The following is a 20,140-nucleotide window of genomic DNA, read 5'->3' as shown; positions in this document are numbered from 1 at the left end:
CTTATTGAAATTTTCACTGCGTATGCTATTATTATTACACAAGAAAGGAGAGGTTCAATAACAAAAAAGGGGGGGGGCAGGATGCTCACACGCTTTCAGATTTGGCCTGATAAAGAAGTCTTTACGTTGGGAGTTATTCCCATTTGGCTCAGGCGAAGTCTCCATCAGGCATCGTCTACAGCATGGCATGTGGAGTCTCTGCCCTAAGCTCCTGAGCGAGAGCTGACCCTCACTGGGGAAGATGTGTGGAGCAGTGGATGGTAGAAATGTTATGTGAGCCATATGAGCAGGACTCAAGGGTTTGGAAGGCTGCATTTCCCTCCCTGCTTCATGGAGACCCATGATACCAACCATCCTCCCCTCTGTTTCCATCACCGCCTTCTAAACGTTTACCTCAAATCACCAACTGACCTCAAACGTACAAACCCAAATGGGAAGTCCTTTGGAGTCATGCACAAAGGGATGGTTTGTGTAAACCTGGCCACCTGAACTCCATTTAGCCTTTCTAGTCTTCCCTTCTTCAAAGAAAGCTTTCTATCACCAAGAGAGGCTGGGGTGACAGGCTTCACGCAGATCCCGCCTTTGCTTCGTGCACAGAATGGTCCTCTAGAAAACGGTGACAGGAGCGAGCAGGGACTAACAAACTGATGCCTGCTTCACTGTGATCGACACACGGTAATCTCATTAAACCCTCGCTGCTTCATGATACTGGTTACTGCTGAGAAAACAAATCATTTACACAACTTGCCTGAAATTCTAGCAAGTGAAGCAACTGGGACCAAGTCTGTAAGATTCCAGAGCTGGCGGTCAGTGATAAAGTCATTTAACCAGGAGTCTGGAGACGCTGGCTCCAGTTCAGCTTCTACCAAAAAGTGGGTGGTATTTAGCCTAACTAAGTCATAGTTTCTCATCTGTAAGACCAGAGGCTCAACTAGTTGGTAGTGAGTCCTTTCAGGAGTAAAATCTCGTAACGTAGGGGTGCCTGGGTGGCTCAGTCGGTTAAGCATCTGACTTCGACTCAGGTCATGATCTTCCTGGTTCCTGAGTTCGAGCCCTGCATCGGGCTCTGTGCTGATGGCTCAGAGCTGGAGCCTGCTTTGGATTCTGTGTCTCCCTCTCTCTCTGCCCCTGCCCCGCTCATGCTCTCTCTGTCTCAAAACACACACACACACACACACACACACACACACACACACACTTAAAATTTCCTAACTTAGACATACACACTACACAAAGAAGCAAAAACCATGTCACTCAGACTTTCATTTACTAAGATTTCCTTCAAATTATTTACCTGATTGCACTTGCTTGATAGAAATGTGCGGCTTAGCTAGCACTAAGATTTAGGTTTCCACACTTTCCTCCCCAAGTGCATGCAACATGGTTGCACAGCATTAATTTTTAAAAGACTGCCACACTTGCACTTTATCATCATGGACAAATATTTGCTGAAATGTTCACCAGGAGCATTATGCTGTACGAGGAGATCAAATTTATTCTTATTCTTCGCACTGCTGTTGTATTTGGAGACCAAAGCCAAAGAGAAAGGCAAGTTTAAGCTAGAGGCTCTGATGATGGGTTTCCATTCCCATTTTTCCGACCCCTGGAAGTCAAAGTTGAAATGCCGAGATCCAGAAAAGGAAACCTGCAAATGTAGCTTTATATAATATGTTCACCTTCAGGAGCGGTGAGGCGTCTGGTTAGCCAGGTGACTCACGTCACTTCAAATTATGTCATATTTTGAAAACAAAACTCAACGTTGTCTTCCTGAAGTTTTGCATCATCCTAATTAGTGCCCAGTTTCCACAGAGAATTCAGAAATATGACATTTCAAACGTATCTGGAATAATTCATTATGCTAATAGAGTTGACTTTGGATAAAATAGGTTTCAACTGTGCAACTCCACTCATACCTGGATTTTTTGGATAAATACAGTACATACTGTAAGTATATTTTCTTTTCTTTACGACGTCCTCAGTACCATTTTCTTTTCTCTGGCTTACTATATTGTAAGATTACAGTATATAGCACATATAATATACAAAATATGGGTTAACTGACTGTTTACGTTATCGGCAAGGCGTCCAGTCAATAGTAAGCTATTAGTGGTTGTTCTGGGGGAGTCAGAAGTTATACACACAGATTTGACTGTGTGGGGGGTCGGCTCCCCAACCCCTGCGTTGTTCGAGGATCAGCAGGACTCATTAACTGACTTGGTTAATTTGATCACGACATTCAGACACTTTAATCTCTTTAATTCTTGTACTTGGGGAGCTTTTGACTCAAACCTAGTTAAAATTCTGACTTGAGTTGAAGAGAACTTTCTGGCTGTTAAGTACTCTCGTGAAAGATTCAAGGTGCAAACTATTAGAAGTTAACAACCATGGATCATCCCCAGACTTTCGTTTTCTCTCTCACCCCTGCTCCATGTTCCTCTGGCTTCCGGAGAATTAACGAGCTGTCACTAAGGAAAGTTTAAGTTTCTCTACTTACAGAGTCCTTTCTACAAACCATAGCACAATCACTTGCCTTCCTTCTTTGCCTCTCCTTGTTTACAAATGACTTTATTTTTTAAAAAATTTTAATAAGTGTATTTATTTATTTTCAGAGAGAGAGAGAGAGAGAGAAAGAGAGACAGAACAAGAGGGAGAGGGAGAAGGGCAGAGAGAAGGACAAACAGAATCCTAAGCGGGGATGCAGGGCTTGAGCTTACAAACTGTGAGATCATAACCTGAGCCGAGATCAAAAGTCAGACATTTAACTGACTGCGCCACCTAGGTGCCCCCCCCCGACTTCTTTTATTTAATATCTACATCCAATGGGGAGGCCCGAACCCATGACCCCGAGATCAAGAGTCACATGCTCCACTGACTGAACCAGCCGGGAGCCCCTCCTTGTTTCCAAATTCTAAGGCATCTGCTGGGCTTGGAACCGGGGATGGGAAGAACGGCAAGAGCTCGCCGAGGACACCTGGCTCCCATCCTGCCTCCATCCTTACGGAAACCCACCCCAGATGGCTGTATCTGCATCGGCCGACATCGGCTCCCTTCGGGTGGCCCGGCTGCCGCCGTCAGGTAAGCCTGGGACCCACAGCCAGGCGCGTGTCAGAAGCAGCAGGCCCCGGTCTCCGCAAGGCTCTTTGGCTACTTCCCACAACTTCTGCGGCTGAGGGCCAGAAAAACAAAACCCAAGCCGCTGTCTCCTCAAGGGCCATTCTTCTGCTGATGGCCAGGCTGGGGAATAGACAGAGGACATCCAGCGTTCTAGAACATGTCAGGTGGACGTGAGAACTATAATGCACACGTAAGACAGAAGTGCTTGGTTTTATAGCAATTATGAAAGTTTTGGGTGGGTCTGGTGCCAAAGACTTAGAGGAGAAGAAATCAGCTTTTATTTTTAATAGACAACGTGAGTGCAAGCACTAAAGGGTCCTGCTGTCGGTGTAAACACACACACAACTGTTTAGTGCATATCCGCGTGTCATGAGAGCGGCCCGGGGACACGTGCCAGCTTTCTAGTCAACCGGGAACTTCTGGGCCTTGCGACCGGAAGGGCATATCTGCACAAGCCCCCCTTTGACGCCAACTTGCAACCGTGCACACCTGAGATTCTTAGAAGTCCCTTCTGCCTGAAGTTTAGCTCTGAAAATCAGTATTTCCCTTCCTCAGCTTGGACCGAGGGGACGCGTTTTCTCTGGGATTTATTTTGATGAGTTACCCCTGATAAACTCAGCGTATGCCCTGTTTCTTCAAGGGTAATATTTCAACCCCTTCCCCCCTCTTTCCACCAAAAGGGTACCCAGACATTTTTCATGATGTTCACCTGTGAAAACACAAAGATGTTTGGTCTGGAGTAAAATCAGACGACTCAGCAGCTGGGCAAAGCACAACTGGGTCTTTCGTCTCCACATTTTCCTTCGCCGTGTGTGTTACTTCGTTATCAGATCAGAAAGATGAAAAGGGCAGTGACGCCAAGTAGTCACTGGCCATTGCCTCCCTGTCTAGAGCCGGCCACAGGCATCCACACAGCGAGGCAGGCACGGCACTGAGCCACGTGAGCCACGCGGGACCCCTCTGCCGCCCACCTCTCCCCCTGCAAAGCCCCCTCTACAGATGCCGAGAAACCAATGACAAGGACAGCCGGTGCCAAAAAGGATGCTCCCTCATTATTTATAGAGGCACCACGCTACACAGATCCTCTCTTTCACGTTACTTCTGTGTCACATGAATCTTTTGAGGTATTAATTCTCTTGTCCTCTCAGTTGTCAGCAACAAGTTGTCAGCAACAAGCAATAAGTTGTCGCTTATTTCCTGAAAAAAATTGCCAAGCCTTTGCGTTCTAAGGTCTTCCCAGGGGAAGGCCTATTAACATTGTCTTTATGCTACAGAGGCCAACAGGAAGACCTTCTCCCTAGATTGGTCTTAGGAGGTAAAGGCATTTGAAAAATAAATATGGTGGCGTCCTCCCACCCTCCACTGGGTGAGGAGGAAGGTTGCCAATTGGGCAGGAAAAGGGGGGATGAATGACTATCCAGGACCAGCTGGAGCATGCTAGTTTTATCGGTGGTGGTGGTGGTGGTGGCCGCCACGGTGTTCTTCAAATTATGAAGACCTGGATTCCATTTACAAGGAGTGTCCCCACTGGGGAAGACGGATGTAGGGCATGCTTACAGTGTTTGAAACCGGTTCCAAGCTTACCCAGTTTTATGGGACTAGATGCATTCCTTAGGATTGATTTATGACCCCAAGTGATAAGAATAAATTTCTCAATAATTGCTGAAGTCACACCAGATGAGTTTGATTTGCAAAAAGTAGAAAGGTGATACTTTCTGTACTAGTGGGTCAGGGAGTGAATCTGTATATGTTACATCTATAATAGAATAAATAAACCTAGAGTAACATAGAAGGCTGACTAACAAAAGTATCATGGAACCAAACAATGGAATATTACACAGTCATCATCAGGGTCTTTGAAGGATTTTTTTTTCAACTATAACTTCAGAAATGGAAGCAATACCTCCAAATATTAGCATTGGTTTTCTCTATAGGGTAGTATTCTGAGTAACATACTTTCCTCCTTATTTGTCCCAAATGAGAATAAATTGCTTCTGCAAATCAGAGATTTACAGAATGAGCATGATATTTTTAAGAACATTTAATGTTTATTTTTGAGAGAGAGACAGAGTGTGAGCGGGAGAGGGGTAGAGAGTGGGGGGACACAGAATCCGAAGCAGGCTCCAGGCTCTGAGCTGTCAGCACAGAGCCTGATGCGGGGCTCGAACCTGTGAAGTGTGAGATCAGACCTGAGCCGACGTCGGACACTTAACCGACTGAGCCACCCAGGCGCCCCTAAGCATGATATTTTTAAAGAGCAGATCAGGGGAAGGGAAGACTGTCTCACAAAACATTTAGAAGCCAGAAAGATTCTTGTCTATGGTGACCTGAAGATACTCAAACCCACGCCTGTCTTCTCATGTGTAATCCTTACGATTAGATTCCACATAAAAGGACTCATCCTTAAAATGGCCCCTGACATGAGGACTCAAATGCGTGGGGAAAACACAGGAACGAAGAAGACACATTTTCATTTTCATGCCATGCAAAATTCTGCAGGAATCCAGAATTGGGTGGACGTCCACGTCCAAAAAAGATTACAGCTAAGAAAGAAGAGCCAAAAGCCATCTGTTATTTTTTGGACATGCGGATAATGCACTTTACCTTTTAAGGAGTCAAGATTCTTGCATCCGTAGTTCTTTTTCTCCCCCCTCCCATCTGCAGTTCTGCCGCTATTACTGTAACTTAACTTTAGGGCTCTTAAAATTTTTTTTTAATTTTTTTTTAACATTTATTTATTTTTGAGACAGAGAGAGAGAGAGAGCATGAACAGGGGAGGATCAGAGGAAGAGGGAGACATAGAATCTAAAATAGGCTCCAGGCTCTGAGCTGTCAGCACAGAGCCTGACGCAGGGCTCGAACCCATGGAATGTGAGATCGTGACCTGAGCCGAAGCCGGATGCTTAACCGACTGAGCCACCCAGGCGCCCCAAGGCTCTTAAAATTTGACTCCAGGTAAATTGGGAACTTTAGCAATTTTTCTTTTTTACAGTCTGTTGAATATTTTCTATGTTTCAACCCCTTCGTAGTATGTAGGTGATATGATTCTCATTTTCTCCCTTTGCGAGGCTTGTGTCTAAAGGAGCAGATGCGCCCTGGGCCCCTCCCCAGGTCAGCTTGCAGGGCGGCCTCTCCCACTTTCAGGATTAGATGCCAACCCGCCACCTGCCCGCCTGGTGTCCTACCTGTAATAGGACACAGGCCTCGCTTCTGAAACAGCACCTTGAACCGGCTGTTCTCCGACTTCCCTCCCAAGCCGCAATGAGACAAAGACTTTGGAAAGAAGATAAGGCCTAGCTTGCCTCCCTCTGTCTTTAGCATTCTTCCATGGGGTTACAAAGTTATACCATCAGCGAGTTCCAAATCTGGATCTCGTTAACTCAGACCCCCTCCCCCCCCTTTCAGACACACACTCCTGCAGTTAGTTCTCTTTAGTGTTGTGTTTTCCTCTTGAAGGAGTTGATACACGCGAAAAGGCCAGGCGAGGAACACGCCGTTTCCTCGCGCACCCTGTCTGTTATGGGGATGGATGTCCCTTCTCAGAAGGCAAGAGCAAAACAATGGCACTTGTGGAGTTTAACACAAGGAAAACAACTTCGCCTCGTGAAGGAGTTAAAAAGTGTTCCTCTGTGCTATAACGGGAAGTATGTAGAACATACGTAAAATGTCGCATCTATCAGAAAGGCTGACCCTGAAGTTAATGGTCAAGCCAATCACAGTTAGCTATACTAAATTTGTCTCCGCCTCCTCTGAGATTTTGCCTTCAGATTTTTTAGTTTATCCACCGAAGTGGATGTCTCTTGACTCCAAGCTGCCTCGAATCAATCACTCATTATTTCTCTCTCTCTCTCTCTCTCTCTCTCCCCTCCTGTATTTTGAAACAAGAAGATGTGCATTATAAACAAGTAAGTGTCACAGGCTTGGGCTCCCACTGTCCTCGCTGGGAGAAGTCTGAGCAAAGCAGGGGCAGATGCCTTTACAATTCAGAGAGCTAGCAATGCACTTCAAAGGTTTCAGGATAAAAGGTGTCTGAGTGAGGGCTGCTGTTATTATGGGTGATGAAAAGCAAGGGCCTGCCAGGGGGCTTTGAAATTTCAAGTCAAATACAACCAGCCTGACAAGGAATGCTAAATATGCCCTGTAGAAGGCCTCCTAACAAAGCCATTTGCGAATTCATCCTCACAGTCCAGGCTGCAGTCCTTTCTGGAGAGGACGTGGGGCCCCCTAGAGCTGAACCGCATTGTAGTGAAACGGGAGGCTTTCCCTGTGAGCAGAGGCCCCTCCTTTGACTTACTTATCCTGGGAGATCTGAAGGTGTCCCCAGTCCCCCTGCAGTGAGCAAGGCCACAGGGAGCTGGGCCAGGCGGGACACTGGGGTATTGGAGGCGGCCATGCCTTCCGTGCTTGTGGCCAGACCCTCTTCAGACTTCTTGAGAGTAGGATCTGCTGATACTTTCCAACTCAAACACACACACCCATCACCACCACCAGCCACCCTCCCAATGTCACTGGAATGCTTTTCAAATGCAAAAATACATGTGAAAGTTCTGACAATTTCAGGGTAAAGGTTCTTTTTCCCTCTAGAGCCACTATAAGAAAGAACATCAGGGTCTGGGAACGCAGAGGACAAGATTTAGAATGAAAGCACCTTCCTCTTTACCACACGGTTCTTACAGAATGCAGATTCCAATCCGGCCGTGCACTGGCAATGTGACCCCAGGTGAAGGCTTTCTGGAACCTTCATTCTCACTTCTACAAAATAATCAAAATATCTACTTGATATAGATGTGGTGAGGAGTCACTGAAAAAAAGGCTCAGGAAGTTGTCAACTATAAATGATAGACAGCATCTAGCTACCCTTGTGGAGAGCTGCTCTCTTGAGGGTGGTTCTAGATGGCTGGGCTCCCAGCTATCCAGTGGGGGTCCCTCGGCTTGGGGGGTCCTATGTGAGAGAAGAGAATACAACCACCCTCTTTCTGTGTCCACCCCGCCTGACATGAGTAAATGGTTACTTTCAATTTCAAACCAGAGGACGTGACATCCTCCGAGGCTGAGCGTTACTCGTTTAACCAAAAAGGAGGAAGACCATCAATTTCCAACCTTATTACATCCCGTTCCTCCAAAATACACCACTGTCATTGTAACTTGTGTATAAATGCTTTTCAAAAAATAATCCCTCCAAACAACTTTCAAATATCCCATTATTGGCTGATATATCAAAAAAAAAAAAGTCAGTGCTGAGAATTTCTTTCAAGCATAAGGGAAGGCAACAGTGCAGGGGACCCCAAACACTGCACAATTTATGATGGAGAATCCCACATTATGAAGCTAAGTCTCTATTCTGCAAGAAGACAGGAACAGTTAAAATGGCGGCAGATTTTAAATTGTAGGGAGAAGCCACGCGTGGCATTTTTCTCCTCTCCTGCCCTCCTGTTCAGCGCATGAGACGTGTGCAAGGAAATAATTAAGCTCCATTTTAAATGAATTATAGAAATTACAGAATTATAGAAACGTGAAATTACAGAGACATGAAAATGATTAAGCAGCATGGGAAAAAATTAGAGGTAAACACCCCATTGTAAGTGAGACCGTGGGGGGAGGGGCGATGATTCTCTGTAGCAAGTCTGGCCTAACTTTTACTTGAATGTCCCCTTGGGGACAAACTTTCCAGTTTGAGCTTGTTAACCCCCCCCCCAAAAGACCCGTGAGACCGGTTACTAAAAAAGGAAAGGCAGGGGCCCCTGGGTGGCTCCGTGGGCTAAGGGCTTGACTCTTGGTTTGGGCTCAGGTCTCCATGTTGCGGTTCGTGAGCCTGAGCCCCGAGTCTGGCTCTGCACTGACAAGGTGGAGTCTGCTTGGGATTCTCTCTCTCCCCCTCTCTCTGCCCCTCCCTGGGTTGCGCACACGTGCTCTCTCTCTCTCTCTCTCAAAAATAAATAAACTTTAAAAATAAAAAAAAAATAAAATAAAAGGAAAGGAAAGGGAAAGAGGTCAGTGTGGTCACTGAAGACTGACCAATGGGAAAGAGGCCACCTCTGTACAAAGGCCAGTCTGCCGGAGGCTTCCTAAACCTCACAGTAAAGCGCAAACGCTTCTGGCCTGCACATGCTCAGGAGACGAGAAAGAAATAGGCCACGGGTCTGGAGGGACACAAAGGACGTGGGTGGCAATGTGCGAGAGGCCTGGGGGCACAGCGCCCCGCACCCGGCCAGGTATCCAAGAGCTGGAAACTCTCCCCACCCTTTCCAATTTTCATGTTCCAAACCGCCCCGTTTGGACACAGAGGGCACCGAGGACTGTGGGTAAATAAGTAACACGCTGAAAACCGACTCTGGGGCCAGACGGCCTGGGGTCCAACGCCAACCCCGTTACTTATTACGACTATGTGGTCTTGGTCAAGTAGTGTAACGTCTCTGCGCCTCGGTTTCCCCATTTGTAAAACGAGGACCACAGTACGTCCACCCCATGGGTTGCTGTGAGAAACTAATACTTGTAAAGCACTTAGAAGGGTGGCTGGCCCATAGTGAGTCCTGTATCGATGTGTCTGTTGCTCTCACATCTTGTTATTAAGACGCACGTCAGTAACACGATCAGGAGCCAGCACCGGGTGTACTGGGGCCGAGTGAAGGAAGAGCCACAGTGCTCCGAGGTTACTAGAATGACGTGGTTTCTGTCGGCCGTCCACGACTCCTCTGCCTCGAGCAAGGCGGCGAGGAGGGAGGCTTGCCGCAGAGCCCCACTTTTCAGATGGCCGCCCCATCTCTGACTCGCCTCCACATTCCTGCCGGCTCCGCAACTCAGTGTGTGGAAAGCAAACGAAGTATTTCGAAGCAGGCATGCAGTTAGCGTGCACCTTCATAATAACTCTCGCAGTTAACACAGAAAGACACGCGCATGTTTCAGAATGCTGCAAGCATTTGGCTTTGATGGGTTTAAATCGGGGCTTGGGGGAGACAGGGAAAAAGTACAGCCCATCTGGTTTAGTGGCTGATGCCGATTAGAAAGCCACACGCAACGGAATAAAAAGGCAGGAGGTGAGGTGCAACTCAATGCAGAGAAAGAAAAGGAGTACTAACTCGCTGAGATGATTCAATTTTCATCAAGTACCTTTGAATGTCAAGTTCTGCCTGAAGAGAGATCAGCATGCACTGCAAAGCCTGTATAACAGGAGAAAAGGAGAAAAAAAAGATAGAAAAGAAAAGGGGTGAAAACATGATGAGAAAAAAGAATAGGCTGACCAAAATGGACCGACCATCTATTTGTTCACGATGTAAATGTAGCAGTTAACCCCTGTCCCCCTCAAGGAAGGAGAACACAGTGACAGTCCCATCCTTACGTTCTAGAAAGAAATGGCGAAAGCAAGCCCCGCCCGGCGACGAGTTTCCCCTAAAACATCTTGCCACAAGCCTATCTAAATTCACCGCGTCATCTGAGAATAGGTCACATTGGCCAATTGTCTCCCAAGGCTGCAGGGAAGCTACGAGAGTTGCCAAACCAGATTGAAATACCTTTCCTAGTCTGAGTGCAGTTTGGTGGTGAGCCCGCCTGCCATCTTGATTGGGAATGGCCACTGGGCTTCTCTCAAGACTGGCTTGTGAGCTCAGTGCTCTGCATCTGGGCTCTGCCATGCAGGATGACAAGACTTTCTTGATCACACCCAATGTGAATACTTGCAGGAACAGAAGATCAGGATCACAGCTGAGGGAACAAATTCTGTCCCTGAAATCTGGGTGACCCTGGAGTGTGTGTCTTCAGTTTATTATGCTTCCTGTGCCAGTATTTAAATATTTCAATTCTCACCGATCCACTGATCAATTTCTGGACTTTATTCTTTATGTCTATTTATTTTTGAGAGAGCGAGAGACAGAGTGCAAGCAGGGCAGGGGCGGAGAGAGAGGGAGACACGGAATCCGAAGCAGGCTCCAGCTCCGAGCTGTCAGCACAGAGCCCGATGTGGGGCTTGAACTCACAAACTGCGAGATCATGACCTGAGCCAAGGTGAGACGCTCAACCGACTGAGCCACCCAGGCACCCCCGGACAACTTCGTTTTTTAAATAATCACGGTGGAAATACCTTTTTGTCTTTCTAAAAATGAAAATTTCCATAATCCTCATGAGCAGATGACTCACTCCTGAATCCAGAATCAGCCAGTGAGAACTGAAAGCAGGGTCTCAAAGAAATATCTGACTCCCGCGGTCCCAGCAGCATTATTCACAACAGGCCCAAGTGGAAGCAAGGGTCCACCAACAGATGAGCGGATAAACAAAACACGGTGTGTACGTGTAATGAATATTATCTGGCCTCAGAAGGGGAAGAAATTCAGATACACGCTACAATACGCAGGAGCCTTGAGAACATTATAGGAAGTAACATAATCCGCACACAAAAAGACACACGCTGTAAGAGTCCCCTTACATGAGGCACCCAGAGTAGTCAATTCAGTGATACAAAGTAGGATGCCGGGTGTCAGCGGCTGGGAGGAGAGGGGGATGGGAAGGTGCTGTTTGATGTGGACAGAGTTTCAGTTTTGCAAAACGAAGAGTGCTGGGGGCTGGTTGCACAACATGCACCTAACACCACTGAACTGGTTAAGATGGGGGTCCCATCTTAAGATGGGTGGCTCAGTCGGTTGAACGCCCAACTCATAGTTTCAGCTCAGGTCATGATCTTGCAGCTTCGGGAGTTCGAACCCTGCGTTGGGCTCTGGGCTGACAGCCTGGAGCCTGCTTGGGATTCTCGGTCTCCCTCTCTCTCTGCCCCTGCCCTGCTCATGCTGTCTCTCTCTCACTCTCTCTCTCTCTCTCTCTCTCTCTCAAACACACACACACACACACACACACACACACACTCTCTCTCTCTCTCAAAATAAACAAAACTTAAAAAAAAAGCGGTTAAGGTGGTAAACTTTGTGTCATGTATATTTTACCACAATTAAAAATAAAAAGTAAAAAAAACAAAAAACAAAAACAAAAACAAATCGGCCAGTGAGATGTCCTGGCTCGACACCTGCTTGTTACAATTACTGCATGTGCACACAGATGTATCCATATGAATATGACCAAAATATACACGGCCTCTAAACATCGTCAGAATTGAATTATATCGTATCTGCGGTCCATACCACCATTCTAGATACAGAGATAAGATGTATATATGTGTATTTCTTTTATTTCTCACTAATTTTATACTATTTAGAAGCTGGTTTCACACATATCAGACACAAATCCCTACAAGGAAAAGAACGTTTGAATACAGAGGGCTACATCCCAAAGCCAAAAGACAGGTCTCTAGGCAAGAACTGTACTAAAATGGTCTATCCAGAATGCATTCAGAAGTGGGGGGGGGGGGAGGCAAAGAACTCAAAGGGACTTTTAAGAGAACAGGAGAGTGACACCATTAGAAGAGCTGTTAGCCAGACTGACCTCATAAAAGCCCTTTCCTAGGTGAATATATTCTCCCTAGAAAGGTGAGGGCTGCTGTAGGGCTTCTGATTCTTTACAGGCTTCATCAACTACGAAGGGAATCTGAAGCAGATCACAAATACCAAAGCCCCGTAGGTGCACGATAAATAAAAGTGCAAGATAAAAACAGGATGATCGATTTGAAGAGCTGCTGTGCACAAGCAAGGAGAAAAGGGTGCAGAAAACCAGAACGTGCGTCCGAAGGAGATGGGAAATAAAATGGGCTGAGGGCAGAGAACCCGAGAGAGAGCCAGCCCCGCACAGCGCCGATCGAGAACAAGAGAGGGAAGGGGAGACCAGTTCCCCAACAACATGGCTGCCAGGAGGGCAGAGACCCCAGCCTCTCTCCGTAGGAGGGCTCTCAGCAGAGGGATCTGCAACAATAATAATACAATACTTGGACACAAGGGGGACAAAGAAAGTCGCTAAAGCAGCTGCTTTAGGCAAGGACTGTCTGCAATCCAGGAACGTAGGGGGACAAACACAGGAGTGGTCAAAGGCTTCCAACTTCGAGCACGTACCAACTCTGCTGGTCATTCTTCCTTGCCCTTACTGCCTGACGTCGAGGAAACACAGAAGCTGGGAGAGCCGTCCTGCATCAGAGCAGGAAAGGACCCTGGGGTGCCGGAGAGGCAGGGGGCCTTTCTTCAAAGATGCGGTCGGTGGCTCCCACGCAGAAGGGGTTCCAGAAACTGGGTCTGCAGGAACTCGAGCTCTCTAATGGCATCCATTTCCTCAGGATTACAAAATTCGACTCACAGAAAACCTCCTCACTTTTCAGCAGGTTCCATACGTGTGCAAAATGTTTCGGGCTCTATAGGTTCTGAGCCCTGCAGAAGGAAGTGTACAAGTGTGTAGAACTTAGAAGTCTGATTTATAGATTTGACCATAAAACAGAAAATTGTTCCTAAAAAAAAAAAAAAAATCAGCGTGGCTGGGGAAGGAGCATCTCCGAGTCACTTCAGAGAATTATAATGGCGATCAGTAGTTGACGGACATCACGAGGCCACATCAAGATGAGGGAATGTAACGGCAAGGCTCACGACCTCAAGGAAACAGCTGTAGCTGCCTCATGATAATGCCATAAAAATTAAACAGAAGGAAATTTTGAGTATTTCAAAGATTCCTGATAAATCCGATGGCATCACAAGAGGAAAATGGTCAAGGGAAACGACACAGGTGGCCGTTCCACTAACTGGTGCTTAAGATGTCTTTGAAAGGCTAAATGCAGCAGGAAGAGAAAGAGGTTCAAAATCTCTTCCTTAAGAATAAAGACAGTGCTTGTTGGTGGGAATGCAAATTGGTGCAGCCGCTCCGGAAAGCAGTGTGGAGGTTCCTCAGAAAATTAAAAATAGACCTACCCTATGACCCAGCAATAGCACTGCTAGGAATTTACCCAAGGGATACAGGAGTACTGATGCATAGGGGCACTTGTACCCCAATGTTTAGAGCAGCACTCTCAACAATAGCCAAGTTATGGAAAGAGCCTAAATGTCCATCAACTGATGAATGGATAAAGAAATTGTGGTTTATATACACAATGGAATACTACGTGGCAATGAGAAAAAATGAAATATGGCCTTTTGTAGCAACGTGGATGGAACTGGAGAGTGTGATGCTAAGTGAAATAAGCCATACAGAGAAAGACAGATACCATATGGTTTCACTCTTATGTGGATCCTGAGAAACTTAACAGGAACCCATGGGGGAGGGGAAGGGAAAAAAAAAAAAAAGAGGTTAGAGTGGGAGAGAGCCAAAGCATAAGAGACTGTTAAAAACTGAGAACAAACTGAGGGTTGATGGGGGGTGGGAGGGAGGGGAGGGTGGGTGATGGGTATTGAGGAGGGCACCTTTTGGGATGAGCACTGGGTGTTGTATGGAAACCAATTTGTCAATAAATTTCATATATATATATATATCTATCTCTCTCTCTCTCTCTCTCTCTCTCTATATATATATATATATATATAAAAGAATAAAGACAGTGCTGGTGAGCCTGAGAAGGGCAGATCAGGAATAGTAAATATTGAGTGATGACAAAGAGAACCAAAAATGAACAACACACACAGTATTTCTAACAGCCTGAAGGATGAGCACTATTCATTCTCTTTCTTTTGCTCTGTATCTTCCTGAGCTTTCTAGAATAAAGATAATTACATAAGAATGCGAAAAGAGAAGAATATGGGTGACAGTCACAAAAGGCAAATGTAGGTCCCTAGCGAGTAACAGTGAGAGAAAAACCATAAGGAACTTTGGAGATTTGCCAAAATCGAAAAGCTCGCCAAAGGTTCTGGTTTTATCCAGAAATGGAAGATTTTCTGATACACTTTCCTTCTAGTCAGCTTTTGACTATTTAGGAGTAATTGAAGCAGTCTGAAGACTATTGTGGTCAAAGAAAATGTATTCATGAAAAAAAATGACAAGATCTAGCGAAAACACGTCCGTATTAGGGGTTCCCCAGAGTTTGTAATTATACAGTAATCACGGAGTTGTCCATTGTACCTTCTTCTAACAAGAAGATCTAATTGCCAGAGTCTTAACTTAGAATTTTCATCATGTTTCTAAATTTACAGACCCGTATTTCCTCTTCCTCCTCTCTTATTGCCAACACCCTTGTTCTTTATTTTACCAATGGAGAATTATCAGTATTAGTTTCCACTTAGTTCCAGATTCAAGGGATGCAAAGTGCTATTCTGATCCAATTTCTGAAAGCCTTCTGTCTTCCTGCTCTTGGAATCACATAGCAGCTATTTAATTCCTGTAAGCCTGACATTCCTTATCTGGAAAGCGAGAACAATAATAGTATTTACTTCACATAGTTGTTATGAGGATCAAATGGGATCGAGGCATGGAAACCAAGAGACACAATTCCTGGCACAGAGTAAGAAGGCAAATGCTAGGAACTTGAAACGCTTATTTAAAAAAAAAACTGCATTCCCCAAAAGATGCTTTACTTACAATAACTAGGAAGTACGTATCTAATGCCTTAAAATTTTGCATGTCCTTTCGATTCAGCCATTCTATTTTGAGCAACTGACTTTAAGGAAATCTATAATCTATAGTAATCCACAAGCAGGTACGCAATGGAACCCACCAAACTAAGCAACTACTAACAATGATGAAGAAGCAGACTCTGTAACAACACAGAATGAAGGTCACACATATAATGGGTGTGTGAACATTTAACCCAATGTTAATCCATGTGGGTTGTGAGATCATAAGTGATTCTTTTGCTCTTTATCTGTTCTTTCCAGTATTTCCAGAATGCACATGTATTACTCTTACATTAAAAAAATATGTATATATATATTTTTGAACTTGTGGGGGATTTGGGATTTGAGCTTGCTTTTCTGATTTGTTTTTCCCTCCCCAAAATGAAGCACTGAATATGATATAAACAGCTACAGATGAATTTAAACCAAAATCGGAAAACAAGATTTTACGCATTCGACAGTCTTAAAAATGGGAAGAATAAGATCCTATCTAAATGCACAGCCTTTTTTTTTTTTTATCACTTGTAAGCTTGCCAACATTTTTTTTCACCTTGACTATGTATCAGTTGCACCACGAGGGGGCGCCGCGAACTTAACGAGTACAATAAATGCAGCCCCTGGCCTGATGGAAGCAGCTGAAATCCCGAACTTGAGAGGAAGCAAGACATACTCCACACTGATGGCTTTGAGCCCACCTTCATCTCTTCAAAATGCCTCAGAGTCCCTTAGACAGCTCACTTTGGCTGGAGGTACCCAGTCTGGAAAACTAAAATGGGGCGACCATTTGTGTCATGACAGCAGGAAGAGTTGATTTCTGCAAATCTAATAGATTTAATGAAGCTGCTATTGAACAAATGAAAATTAGTAGCCCCCATAACACCAAACTAAAGAACACAACAAAAGCAAATGTTGCGGAAATCATCTTAGAAGTAATTTGATCCTAAGGACACACAGTTCTACCAGTAACTTGGAGACCAACATAATTTCAGGTTATTTGGGGTAAAAACAAACAAGAAAAAAAGTTACTCAACTGAGAGACCCAATTGTAACATAATTCTTTTCTAAAAATGTTTAAAACATTAAAGATGGGATAAAATTAGGTAGGCTTTGTGAGACTTTGTGAGTCACGTTCAGTTTTATAATTGATTAACGATAAATTTAAAATACAGAATAAAGTCTCAGGGACTCTCAAGGGTAAACGGTCAAAACAAAACAAAAAAAGCTGCCGCATCTCAAAAAGAAAAAGATTCAGGGCAAAAATCCTAGGAATTCCGAATTTCCTAAGAATTCCAAGTAATTCTACAGTGAACTTAGGACAGTGATTGGGGGTATCACTCTTGGAAAGATATACGTGGCTTTGAGCCTCCAGTTCAACTCCTAACATCTCAGACCTTGGGCATTTTACCCTGGAAATGCTGCCTTTATCATGTGTCATGTGTGGTTTCCTCATCTTTTCTTTTTTTAAAAATTTTTAAAGTTTATTTATTTATTTTGAGAGAGAGAGAAACCAAGAAAGTGAGCAGGGGAGGCGCAGAGAGAAAGGGAGAGACAGAATCCCAAGCAGGCTTCGGCACGCGGCTCTAACCCATGAACTGTGAGATCATGACCTGAGCTGAAACCAAGAGTCGGATACTTAACCGACCGAGCCACCCAGGCGCCCCATTTCCTCGTCCTTAAAGTAGTAAAGATAGTAATAATAATATTTGTGTTACTGTTTTCCTGTATGAAATGAGATAGTTTATGAAAAAATGCTAAATCTGTGCCTAGCATATAAAAACGCGGTACCTGGTGTAATAAGAGCCTGAGCAATATTAGGACAGCCACGGCGCTTGTGCTCGTCTGTGGCCAAGGGAAGCGTCTGAACGCCTCTGTGCTTGTGTTGTCATGACGCCAATGGAAGTAAGGAGTCTGATGTTTAAAACACCCAAAACCAAATACATTCGTCTCTTTCTGCATATAACGGAATGCTGGCTGTCAATAAGATACACAAAAGCATCGACTACCTAGTATAAGAGACTGTTGGCTCCTTAACAGATCTCAGAGGGCTTTATTCAGAGGTCTTTCCTCCACATTGCTGCTTAACAAAGAAAAAAAAATGGAAATGAAGTGCCCTGCATAGCGTTATATAAAATGGCTGAGGGGCGCCTGGGTGGCGCAGTCGGTTGAGCGTCCGACTTCAGCCAGGTCACGATCTCGCGGTCCGTGAGTTCGAGCCCCGCGTCAGGCTCTGGGCTGATGGCTCAGAGCCGGGAGCCTGTTTCCGATTCTGTGTCTTCCTCTCTCTCTGCCCCTCCCCCGTTCATGCTCTGTCTCTCTCTGTCCCAAAAAAAATAAATAAACGTTGAAAAAAAAATTTTTTTTAAATAAAAAATAAAAAAAAATAAAATAAAATGGCTGAGAAGAGTTACCCCAGGTCAGCTCCACAAGGGTGACAAATATCTTGGAACTGCCCCCCTACACACAATCGATGGACATCAGGACGACCAGTTCCTTGAGAATTCTGCCTGGTTTTCTTCCACAGCACTTAAATGCCACCTGATATACTAGATATATCACTTACTTGCTTGTTTCTTCTCTGAGCCCCCTCGCCCCCCATTTAGGCACCAGGAAGGCGGGGATGTCTCCAGCGCTGACTTCACTTCCAGAATAAATAGAAAGGCTGTGAAGGAGGCATTGGTGTTTGGGGAGCCTTGACTTTGGCAGTGTGCTTGACTTGAGGGCTCACCTCCTGGTCTGTAAACTACCTCAGGTCTGAGGGGTTCAGGCGCAAGGAATTGGCCCAGAAACTCACCCAACGCTCACATCAGCCTCCCCAGCCAACCTGCAGGTCTGTCCCCAGCCACTGCTCATGCTCCATCGAGAGCATTCCAACCCATGACTCTGACTCCCCCGTGCCTTAATGCTTCATGGCTACTCTCACACCTTCTTGAAAGGAGGCAAATGTCTATCTGATATGGAATTTCTGTCTGGCAGCATTTCCCTTCAATTTCCACCAAACCCTTCTCCCCTGGAATACTAAACACAAAAAAGACTCAAAGCTCCTAAGAAAAAAAAGAGCTTCTGAACTCCAGATTTCTATTTCTCCCTCATTATGCCAAACCTTTGTAATACATTTCATCCTTGTTCCAGCTGACCCTTGGCTCCGTCAGGCCATCTTCTGACTGGGCCTTGCTTTGGAAGCAGCCTTCTTGCACTTGAGACGTAACTCAAGGTAAGAGTTTTAATAGGGAGGAAAGTAGGATAAAAAAATGGGATCATTTAGAAACCATTCGGGAAGGCACCACATTTCTGATTCTCCCTGTTCTCCCAGAGAAAACGGTCAGAGGCCAGAATCTCTTACATCTCGACAAACTTCCCCCATAAGCAAGGGGAACCAGACCAGTGGAAGGATGCCTCTGAGCATCTTGTCTTCCCCTACCTAAGATGGGGAAATGCTGGCCTTTTCACACAACATCTATTCTAGGAGTTTCCATAATGGTTGGCGGTGATATAAATGAGATATCTATGGAATAATGGCCAATGCTGTTCTATGAGGGAGATGTGTTCAGTGGTCCAGAGAGCACTGGGCAAAGAGTTGGAGCGTGGGCTCTACAGTCTTTGCTGAGCATTCAATGTAACTTAGACATATGTCTGGTCCTCAATTCCTGATGTATAAAACGCAGAGTTAGATTCAACCTCTATGGCAGATCTTAGCTTTGGGTTCTCCAAAAGCATATTGCCTCCTAACGTCCTTGGCCACACCAGAGTGCTCCACACACAGTCGTTACTGAGGAAGGTCTAGCGTGTAGCTCCAAGCGCAGGTGGGAAGACGTTCAGCACTCATTCACTGTTGTCCTCTGAATAAACGACTTAAGGTGACATTAGGCCTTGAAATTAGTTAAACCACTAAGTCTCACTTTCCCCTTTCCAAGATGGCAACGACCATCTTGCCTACCTCACAACGTCACCAAGAAGCGCGAACGAGGTAAATCAGACAAAAGCACTGTTGAGTGTAAAACTCTAATAATAACAGTGCAGTAGTGTTTTTATGATGGAGAGGGAGCTGGAGGCATGCACACACGGACCAGAGTTCCTAGAATTCTTTGCTGCTAAAGCATGAGGTCTGGCTCTGTCCATTCCAGGGATGTTGGACCTTCAACACACAGCCTCAATCCAGGAGCAGAGAAAAATCACGGTGGTGGAGGTTGGCACCCCCATCTCCAGCTGGGGGTCTGGGCTGGGAGACTTGCTGACTGGAGGCCCTAAGGTCCACCTGCCTGTGGAGCTGCGACCTCTCCTGACCCCAAGGTAATTGCGGCTTTGATCTCTAGTTCTATGCTGTCTTAGGTATGCTGAGCTCCACGGACTGGGCTCAGCCAACCCACCGGCCCTCATCAGCCCTTATCACCCAAGAGCTCAGTGCTGGAGCCTGGCCTCATTTCCCAGTTTCTGGTTGATCAATTCCCAGAAATAGCCAAGTGTATTTTTGGGGTTGAAATTTATTGTGAAAGCTATAAGCTGTATTTATTGGGATAAAAATGTGTTCTGACACAAAAACTATTCTTAACAGTTCCATTTCACTGCTGACATCA

At 45.4% G+C, this 20,140-nt stretch overlaps 1 protein-coding gene across 1 annotated transcript in view; it reads right to left on the bottom strand.

Moving 5' to 3' along the window:
• KIAA1217 (sickle tail protein homolog) overlaps positions 1-20,140 on the bottom strand; it is a 302,577-nt gene that overhangs the window by 147,003 nt on the left and 135,434 nt on the right.

The sequence above is a fragment of the Felis catus genome, chromosome B4 (genome assembly GCF_018350175.1).
Source record: "Felis catus isolate Fca126 chromosome B4, F.catus_Fca126_mat1.0, whole genome shotgun sequence".
NCBI classification, from domain to species: Eukaryota; Metazoa; Chordata; class Mammalia; order Carnivora; family Felidae; genus Felis; species Felis catus.
This window is presented reverse-complemented; position numbering and strand designations above follow the sequence as displayed.